The following is an 11,558-nucleotide window of genomic DNA, read 5'->3' as shown; positions in this document are numbered from 1 at the left end:
GAGATTAATAGTCAACCAAAAACTCTACCTGAGCATTCCAGATATAAACATCCCCATTCCGCGTTGGAATGATCAGGGGCAACCTATTTGCCTACACTGTGGACAAGCTGGACATTTTCGATGTGACTGTTCCCAGCGACAGGCAAATCAGCCAACTCCCAAAACCGGCCACTGTAGGGCGAGTGGATGGAATGCTGGATGTGGAGTCATCAGCAAAGCCCTCTTTTGTTGGAGAACGCCCAGCTGTAATGCACCAGCGGGTTATTGTCAGTATACACAGTAACATCAGAACCCCAGAGATAATCCTTGATTTTTTCTGATACAGCCTATTTAAGGGCCAGCAGTTCCAATTTAAAGGAACTGTGGTTCTTGTCATTTCGCTCGTTGGGGCTTAGGGATCGGCTTGCATAGGCTATTACTCGTTCTTTATCTTCCTGTACCTGGGACAGGACTGCTCCCAAGCCCTCAAAACTAGCGTCAGTGTACAGTCTGAAAGGCAGGTTAAAATCTGCATAAGCCAAAATGGGAGCACTCACCAACTGGCTCTTCAAGGCTTCAAAGGCTTCTTGGCAACTGGAGTTCCACTCGACAGGCTGAGTCTTTGACCCACACTGTTTGGCTCCATGTGTCAACGCATGTAGGGAGGCAGCGATTTTTGCAAAGGAAGGGATGAAACATCTGTAATAACCCACAAACCCTAAGAAAGAACGTACCTGGCGTACAGTAGCGGTTGGAGGCCAATCCCGTACAGCTTTAACCTTCTCTGGGTCAGGAGACACTCCATGTTAGCTCACTACATGTCCCAAGTAGTGTACTTCCGTTTGGAACAGCTTGCACTTTTTTGGCTGCAACTTCAGTCCATGTTACTTAATGTAGCAGTCATTTATGTGTGCGTGGAGCTAGCTGGAAATCATCCACCATCTTGGAACATGGTATCCAGTTTTTTTTTTTTTATAAACCATGGTTTGAGCAGATATCTTCCAAAGGTCTGCCCCCTTGTCAAGCTGAAAAAGGCTGAAACATGATACCTACTGGGTATCTACTGAGATAAAGCGCAACAAATACAACTGAGATTGGGTTTTTACACTGCCCTTGTGTGACAACATTTTAATGTGTAAACTGAACATTTCTGTAATATATTGTATTGTGTTGAATGTGTTTGGCTCTCTTTATTCTGACATTGCCAGTGTTGGGAAGGATACTTTCAAAACGTATTCCGTTACAGAGTACAGAATACATGCCCAAAAATGTAATTTGTAACGTATTCCGGTACATTATTCAATCTGAGTAACGTATTCTGAATACTTGGATTATTTCCACATTGAATTGCATTTTATAAGTGTAAGAATGCGGCCATCAAATACAGCTTACTAAACAGGCCTATTCTGGTGTGTTCTTCTGTTCCAACTGGCTGAATGTGTACCTGAACAAGCAGATAGATTTTTGTATTTGTAGTCCCGAACTGCATACTACAAAAATCTAACCGCAGTCTAAGAGCTACCACGAGCTAATTTTAGCTAACATTAGCTAACATGTCAAACAGGGGTAGTCAGTCTTTCAACGGCTCTGGGGCTAGTTAAATCTTGGACGCTGAAAGGAGGTTGGTTGCTGGCAAGCAGAAGTTGCACTGCACAGTTATATTTCGTTCTCCCTGTTCTTTCTTTAATGTAAAATGTTTGAATTTCCAAGACAGAAACGCATTCCTGCCCTGGCTCTGTTGTGCCGGTTCCAACTCCATTGTGACTGATCACACAAATAGCTATTTTTTTCGTTTTCATATTGGGGCTTCTGGGAAATGCATGGAGTTGCCTTAATTTATTCAGAGAGTAAATAAACTTGTGAAACAGAGAAGTATTGTCATGTAATCCATTGATTTCAACAATGTAACTGTATTCTAAATACCAACTATTTAAATTGTAACTGTAACGGAATACAGTTACTCAATTTGTATTCTGAATACATAACGTCGGTACATGTATTCCGTTACTCCCCAACACTGGACATTGCCATTATTCTTTCATACTGCATGCCTTGTCAGATTGAGCATACAGACAGTGCAGTACGTGCTATGAATAATTTAAAAGGAAAATGCTGTTTTTTTCTTGCAGCTGATTACCTCAAAATCATCACCACCCCAGTATTTCTAATATCTGTCCAACCATACCTAAATCTCCTGCTAATGCATCCATCATCCAACAGTTTTTTTTTCACAACACACCTTAGATATTAATCCAACATCACATGCTGCACTTAGCAAACCAGAGGGAACAATGGAAATAGAACTATTCAGCTTCTCATAGCACCACGTAAGTGCTGGTGTCTTTGATTCCTGACTGGATCTTGCTCAGCTGGATGGACAGGCAGTGAGGTCGGGAGAAAGTCACATTGTACAATTCACAATATCTTCGCCTTACTTTGTCTCACCGTGGCTGAAGCCGTCCAGTGTTCTTTATCAGTGTCATATACAGAGCTCAGATGGAGGATGATGAGGATGTAGGAGGGTTACAAATGACAGAAATGGGGCTCAAATTGGGTTTTGATCTGACAGCCCTGCAGGCAGTTTTAAATGCAGCAGGTTGTACAGCTCTGGTTAAAACTCTGCTGATGTGTTACAGAGAAACCTCCATCCTATACAGAAATTAATGAGGAGGCATTTCCCTTCAGGGATCATTTGAGAAGAAGAAAAACCTCCATGTAGAAATTTCTTTTAAATGTACATCAGAGAAATTTAATACAAGCGGAACACAACACTCTATAAGCATCATGCTTAGATTGAACAAAAAAACAGTCTGTACTCCTGGTTAGTTAGTTGTTGTTTTTTACTGTAGGTATTGTTCCTGCTGAGCAGCTGCATGCAGTGCAATCAGCCTGCCATTTGCAGAGCTTTTTGGATCAAAGCATTCGTGTGTTCATGGTCAAACTTCATATGACAACTCCAAACTGTGCAGGCTATTTGTAGACGACACTAGGTACTTCATTAAGCTGTAGCTGGAGGCACATTTTAATTGGTACGAGTAAGATAAGAAGTGTCTCTGATTTAGACATCTTTGTGTGCCATTAGTTTCAATTTTTGTTTTATTTGTAATGCACCATTTAAACCAAATGTAGTGCACTCTCTTTTTCTCCATATGGCAATCAATGAACTTCTATCACTCTGCTCTGATTTTAGTGGTTGTAAAGCTGAGGATGAATCTATAGCTACATGCCAAACCACCGCTGCTATCTTTATGTTCTGATACTTTAGGTGCTGCTGGCAGGAGTTATTAGAAATGCACTTCCAGCACCTAAGCATCCCTCTCTGCCGATATATGTGATATATGTATTAATATTTGCCTGTCCAGTTTCCCAGTAGCAGCTGTCTAATGAATGAGAGGAAATGACTGGTCACACTCTGATATGTAATTTTACAGCGATGTATGCTTCTTGATTCAAACTTTAATGATCCATATTGGGGAAAAAGATCATTAGGTTTGCTTCATTATGTGTTTTTAACTTGCAGTACAGATGGCAGCACACCAAGAGACATTAACATAAGTTTGTGTCTGAAAAACATACTGTAGCTTTATAATACAGCCATTGGTGGAAGAAGTACTCAGATCTTGTCAAGAAGCAATACCACAGTGTAAAAGTTTGTCATTGGCATCAAAATACTGTATGCTTAAAGTATTGATGGTTCATGTGTTCATTTTTATCTTATCTTAACCTATGATAATACGTCATCATTTATTTGTTAATTATATTTTATATTATCAATCTAGATTTGCAAAGATTAGTTTTAACTAAAGGTTTAAAATAAATGTAGTGGAGTAAAAAAGTATATTTGCAGAGGAGAAGTATAAAGTAGCAGAAAATGTGTAATTCTTATATTTTATTTATGTTTGTTCTTGTTTTGGCTGTCAGCAGATGCCATTGCTATGGAGTATATAGTCAGTCAGAGGTGAAAATCAGAGCAGTAACGTAGCCATAGTTGCTGAATTCATTCAAAACTGACACTGATGGACGGATGGATGGACGGACGGATGGATGGATGGACGGACGGATGGATGGATGGACGGACGGATGGATGGATGGATGAACTCGAAATCCCAATTTGCAATTCTGTAGCACAATTTAAGATTATGCTGGTGACACTAGAAGAAATCTCAGCTGATCTCCAAAGTCATTAGGATTCATCCTCTGGGCAATATGGATATTTGTACCAAATGTCATGGTAATGCAGCTGTTGAGGCATTTAAGTAAAATCAAAAAATGTCAACCTCATTGTGGGGAAGTCAGGGAATTACCAAAGTCACTAGGGCTCTTAAGGATCATGAATGTCTGTCTGTCCAATAAAGTTATTTAGATAGCTAACAGGGCAATTCAAAGTGCTTTACATAAAACATTAAAGAGCAGTTAAAAATAATGAAGAGAATAGAAGAAGAGATATCCTGTTGTTGTTGGTGGTGGTGTTGTCCTGGTGAGTACTTGCTTTAAATACTTTTGATTATATAGCTTTTTTCCTGTGGTTATGGACAAATATTCAAATTGTTTACATTTTCTTCCAGGTACTGTAACTGATGTAATGAAATTAGGCCATTAACATCATCAACAGCATAGTCTTCAGTGCATCAGCAGGGGTGTTGATGAAACCACATTAATGTAGCAACACAAAAGCTTTTCAGACTGGTCGCTTATTCTCTTGGCCTAATGCACAGCAGCATAAGCCTCAGTGCTTCTATTATAAATTGTAAAGTCAAATCAGTGCCACTCGAGCCGTATGTTATTAAGTGCATATTGGAAAAACAGCCTACAGCCTTACAGCTCAGCATCAGGGTGATTTATCACGTTAATTCCTCTGACGGGGGCGATTCATTTTGAGATGAACTACGAACCACCACCAAAAAACACACATTTACTCTTAATGCATGTGTAATAGAGTATACATTATTAAGCAGCCGCATTATAAAGCAATAATTATGTCGCAGCCATAATAGGCTGGGCTAATCTCATTTTCATATTTGAGATTGTTCAAGTTTGTTTCTGATTTCTGAGGCTTGTTTAGCTCAGACTCACTGCAGCTAGTTGATTATTTCTTTATTTGGTTCTTTTTATTTACAGGTTTCATACTTTCCACATGAGCTAGAAAGTATTTTTAATTAAGTAATATATAAATCTAAAGGTCACCACTCACTCCGGTGTGACTGCTGCGTATGGATGTCATAGAAACGTGGACACAACTGAGCAGCAAGTGATTCACCTCACACCCAACTGACCACATACTTCCATCTGTCCACTGTGTCAGTGACTGTGTGCAGCCATCTGTAGTTGGTCTGATGCAAACATGCATTCTAAAAAAATACTGAAATATAGAACCCACTGAGCTGCATGCATGGCGTCTATAAATTGTGTGTCTCGGAGCAGACAGGGTGGCAAAGGTGGGCAGGAGTATGGCACCCTAAAGATGTTTTATGGTGTTGCACTCTCTTCATCTACAGCATTAACAAAACACTGAAGTTGCACTCTAGAGTTGTGATTAACCAGTCCATAGTTTAGGCCCACATTGTCTCATATTCCGCCCTTGCATGCCCCTTCACTGCCCATATAGAACAATGATAAATAATTGTTTGTATGGTCTTACTCACTACTATTTTTTGCAAGACAAATCATAATGAAACCCCGGAGACTTGGTCTGTTCTCAGGCAGATATTATTTTAGGCATCTGAGCATCATTTTTATGTGGGACTCGACATGTGGAACAAATGTAATATAGAGAACAGTATTGTGTCTTTTGACTGCACAGAGTAATAATACACATTTTAATGAAATGTTAAGATTGTTTCTGTTTACACATAGAAATATTAAGACTTTAAGAGTTTTGCGTATGTATGAAGAAAGATGTGATCTTGCTGAAAAGCCATCCATTCCCCATATTAAATTGTGAATAAGAGAAGCTAGTTTATTTGTATTATACCAAACTAATTTAAAAGCAAGATTAAACAAGTCTTCTTTGTTTTTACATATTTTGCATATTAGATATGAGCAGACCACTGCAGGTGTAGTCTATATGAAATGTCTGCCTCACCATGCTTCTTTTTCTGAACTGTACATTTAATACAGTAATAATAATTAATAATTATATCTATAAAAGGAGAAGCAGTCAGCTGAGTGTGCTAAACCATTAAGAGCCTCATAAACTGCTAATTAAAAAAGATCTACAGGTCGCAGTGAGCCTGTTGTAATTAGTGTCTTCCTTCATGAAAACAATGCTTCCGATTATTTTTTTCCTGCATAAATGAATGTCTGTGTCTGGAAATTGGCAATCACAATCATGTTTCTCCTCTGTCAAAATGATTAACATTCGTTACATTTGTTGGTTAAAGAGCCGGTTATGTCGCTGTAGTTTGGAGGAGGCATCTGTACATATAATAGGTGACTGATGTTTTCACCTAACCATATGTTCAAATCTCTGACATCATTATTAAAGCCCAAACATAGGACAGATCCACACCTGATGCCAAACGCAAAACAACGTCATGTGTTACAGTATGTCATTTAGTGCATATATTAACATTGTCGATTGTGACTGAAACTATTTATTTCTGTATGTAGGCTATTTGGACAAAACTCATCGTTAGAAAGTGGAAATATTGTTGGCAGGCATACTAAATTGCTTAATGAATTAGTTTTTTTTTTTTTTAAGTAAGTGATCATTTTTGCTTTCCTATATTTGCTGTGAGTTTTGTCTAATTGGACATTTGCCATCACCACATCTGGAGCCATGAAAAAGAGACACAACTAGCGAGATTTCTATATTGCCAACATATTCCCAGCAGAGAATGTGCAGGAGCTTGCCAATATCACCATAAGCTCACATGCATAAAAGTAACTTCTATTGGGAACCAGTGCTAACTGATGTTGTAACTTTGGGTTTTTAAGTCTTTTAATTTTTTATTTCCAAGATTATTTTATTTCTTTTTTGCCACTTCATTTTACTGTGGGGTCTTATTTTGACAGTTTTATCATGTGAAGCACTTTGTGACTAAATGGTAAAAGATGCTATATCAAATAAACTTATTATTATTATTATTATTATTATTATTATTATTATTATTATATACAGACTATATACTATATACAGATGTAAACAATGTAGGCCTACATAGAGGCACAGGATTTTCTGATATTTTACATGTGATGTTTAAGTTATGTAAAATAAGGCAATAAGCCCTGAGAGGCAATAGCTAAGTGGTGTTGTTAGGCACAAGGCGGTAAATAATGTCCTCAAGTGGCTTATGCTTGTATAAAACGGATACTACATATACCTAGCAATGTTTAATGAAATAAACGCATAACAACAAAAAATGCGCTTATTCATTGAGAAAGAATAATAATTGTTCTGCTGAGCAATGTAGTTCTTCAGGACATTTAGCTGAATGCTTGCCAGGCAACGAGCCAACGCAAAATCAGGCCAGTCAAGCAGTAGTTATCTCAGTTCTGACTGCTTTACAGATCCGTGGCAACATGGAGCCAATAAGGTTCACCCCCATGGGCTCTCTAGTATACCTAATGTTGTTGCAGTTATATTGTATCTACTTGCCTGTCATGCCTGGTTACAGCTGCTAAGCTACAGTATAACTGGATAGTAACTGTGCAGGGGATCGGTTAGACCAAAGTGCGGTATAGCAACATGTTGCATTTTGAGTGCCATATTCGGAAACTGTGGCACATTGATCGATTTATCTACATGCGCTGCCAGCTGCAAGTTCAGGCACAATTTCTGGGGGATGTAATTGTAAATATAGGACATCACTAACCAAAAAACAGGTTAAAGTGCTACAAAGGTCATTACAGCACCTCCTTATCAAATACAGAAACTTCTGATATGCATTGAAACTGAAGCAACTGTGAATAGCAGCTGTGAATTTTAGCTTTCACTACGGTGTGTCTTATGAATCAATCATTATGAAACATACATCCACTGATGTTTTCAGTGTTACAGCAGTCAACACATTCTCACTCCCATCTCGTAAAATACGGACGCTTGGTGAGGTGCCTTTGTCGTTGTTATTGATGCTAAAACTGTCCTTTAGCGTCATATAACACGCTTTAACTAAACGCGCTTGGACTATTGACACAGTTAGGTTAAGGAAAAGCTTGTGGGTTGGCTTACGTTTCTGTGACTCGTGGGAACCGGACGGTTGGGTTTAGGAAAAGGTCGTGGGTGGGCTTACGTTTCCGTGGCACGCGAGAATAACGGGCCGGTTAAAGAAGAAAGCACCTTCCGTGACACGCGGCAATAACGGGACGGTTAAAGACACACGCGGGACACGAACCCCGGTCTTGACAGCCACTGTTCAAACGTCCGTATTTTACAAGTTCAGAGTGAGAACGGGTTGCAGCAGTCAAGGTCAAGTCTTCTGCTATATGTGTGTGTGTATGAACCATAGACTGTTAATATTATTTACAGTCTATATATGTGCATCTGGGGTAGCACTGCATGGCTCTGAATCAAGGGTGAAAATGTTTTTCTCTGAAGTGAAGCTGCTGTGATTTTGCATCAACATGCCTATTGATCTTGTCTATTGACAGCTCTCACTTCTCATTAAGTCACAGGCATCCATCAACAAGGTTGTTGACTCCCCTGCTTACTGTTGGTGGAAGATCACACCGAGGAGCTTTAATGTACCGTGGGCAGACATGCAGAGGTGCCCAGGACACTTCGCACAGTCAGGATTACATTTGAGAGAATGCATAAAGGTTTAGTGAATGTGTGTGTTTGTTATTTATGAAAAACAGTTTCTGCAGGGAGCGTCCATGCTGGCCGCTAATGCTAAACAAGTTTGAATGCCGAGGGGCAAATCATTTACTACACTGTGAGACAGGAAGATTTTCACAGTGTTGGTGTTTTCTCTGTGTAATATCAGGCTAGTGGGTTTGTGATACGTCTCTTGGTTTATTGTTTTTTAAATATAGAGTTGTATTATATTGGCATGAGGACAGTGCTGTTCAACTCGATGCAAACAAACTGACAAAATATACATTTTTTTCACGAGGAAATAAAAAAGCAGGACTGTAATATTTTATGTAATAAAACTGTTTATGACAGTTGCAGCTCCAAAGAATAACAGCCCAATTTTTTTTATAACATCAAAATAAGACTGAGTTTATAATAAACCCAAATTTTACTTTGTGTCGAGGCAAAACAAAAGTTAAGCTTGTATGTTATTGTTGAGTATAATGTTACAGTACTGTATATAATATGTAGTGAATGTGATGCTTTTCAGAAAATGTTAGGCCTATACAAATTGCCCATGAGAACATGCTCATTTATAACAGTATGTGATTAAGAAAGAATACACTGTATTAATATTATGTGTAATTGGTCCATAGTTTACATCAGGACGCATATTATGAGTAATGATTTGTCTCAGTCTGTAAAAGCCTCTCCCAATTGTCTCATCATTTCTGGCCTCTTTCCATACCTTGCATCACTCCTGCCTCTTTCTCCAACTTTTTAACTACATCAACCCCTAAATTCTCCAACGTTCCCCCGCTCTCTCCTTGATGTAGAGGTCTGTGTGTGGTCCAATCCCTCGGCCATTGATTGTAAATGTCCCGCTCGCTCACAGAGCAAATTCAGCGTTTTTGGAGGTGATTGGCTGCTCCTCTGGGTCATAGATCACACACAGTGTGCCCCGCTGGCTCCACACCTCACGGTGGATCTCATAAAACTCTTCCTCTGTTTTCTGTCTTTTGCTAAACTTACATATCTTACAACAAGTTCTCTTCTTCTTACTTAGGTTGAAGCCACATTGATCATGTCTGGCTGTGGCTTTTTAATCAGGAGGGTCTACGGTCTATTTATTGTTCAGAGGTCAGGGCTGTATTTACCACTGAGGACACCAAGGTGATGGACTTTGTATTGCTTCTGAGAATTTGGGGCTTCAACTAACAATTATTTCCATTATTGATTTATCTGCTCATTATTTTCTTGACTAATCAAGGAATAGTTTTGTCCCTGAAATATTAAAAGTAGTAAAAAAAAAAAAATGGCCATGACAATTTCCAAAAACCCGAAGTGAGGTATCTGACTAAGGAGCAAACACGTTTGGACTCATTGTGTTTGGAAACGGCAAAACAAATTGAAAGACAGATGCATGTAGCGTATTCAGTTACTCAAACAAAACAAGGTTGGGGTGCAACACATTACTTTTGGTCCACTCAATAACAGATCAGTGTGGTCGCAGCCTTTGAAAGAACAGCTCTGATTGAAGAACACAGCTAGCAAGATACAATTTATAACATCAGGGTTCTCTTGGTGAGTGCACTTTGGGGATGGTAGTATGGAGTATTTTTTCCAATAACATAAAAACGCATTACTACCTACTCCATGTTGGGATCAGCAGAAAATCATGCTCAATTTCCCACATAGTGTGTGCATCCTGCAGGGAAAACGTCCAGCCTGAAAAGCTGCTCTCTCTGAACCTACACATTTTCCATCTCTGCCTCTCTGTTACGTGAATGTACTATAGTGAAGCACTGTAGGTAGATACACTGTAGGTCATAACACACACACACACACACACACACACACACAAGAGAGAGCTGGTTTGTTACCAGGCGTCAAATTGTGATGCCCTATATGACTGTAACTGCAGAGATGTTTAGAAAAAGAAAACATGAACAAAACATCATGGGTAGCGATGTAAGAGTACATCACATGTACTACACTATAAATGTAATCGAATTAAATACATAATATTCACTTTTTCTTAATGTACTTTTTTTTCCTGTTTTTAATTATGAAGAATATGTAGATTATGTGAGACAAAAGGGCGTGGGGAGGTTTTGATTAAACCAAAATGATAAGGTTTGTGGGCGTAAGCGCACAGTATTTGCCCCAGGACGTCTGTTTGACAGACACAACAGTGCACTTTTTCATTTCATCTCTTTTAGTAAAGGGCTTCCAGATACTAATTTAGTTGGTCTCCTTTAGAAATCCTTTTAGACTAAACTTTTAGAATAAATATCAGGGCCACAAACATTAAAATGCATCACTCTGCTTGCATAATTTCAAGAACTGAACCCAAATTAGATCCAGGGATTCTCTTTGACCCACTCGCATCTCTGCGCGGTCGAACAAAAAACACAAACATGTTATGGCATCCATCTGTCCTTTCATATCTGTGAGTTCAGACAAATCGGTGAGAGATACTCTACCGGCCTCCCACATGTCTTTGCAAAACCTGCACATTATGAGCAGACTGTGAATATCATCATCAGCGTCACACACGATTTCATACAATGGAGGCTTGGTGCTCGGGTTAAATACATCAGTAAGTTGGAGCTGTCTATTAGGATAGAGATGGGTACGTATGTCTCTGACGCCATTCTTCCTTGAGAATAACAGAACAGAAGACACTATGGGAAACCTTAAAACCATTCATGTGAAGCAAAATATCTCCTACATAGCTCATGCAAATGCCGTAGCAATCAGGTCAGTACTAGAGTACTAGAAGTGCCCAAGATGTCTCGGTGTATGAGATCTCTGAAGCAATCAAATCAATGCATACCAGTAC

This window comes from Sander vitreus, chromosome 22, assembly GCF_031162955.1.
Source record: "Sander vitreus isolate 19-12246 chromosome 22, sanVit1, whole genome shotgun sequence".
NCBI lineage: Eukaryota > Metazoa > Chordata > Actinopteri > Perciformes > Percidae > Sander > Sander vitreus.
The sequence above is the reverse complement of the archived record's forward strand: the minus strand, read 5'-3'. Positions refer to the sequence as shown.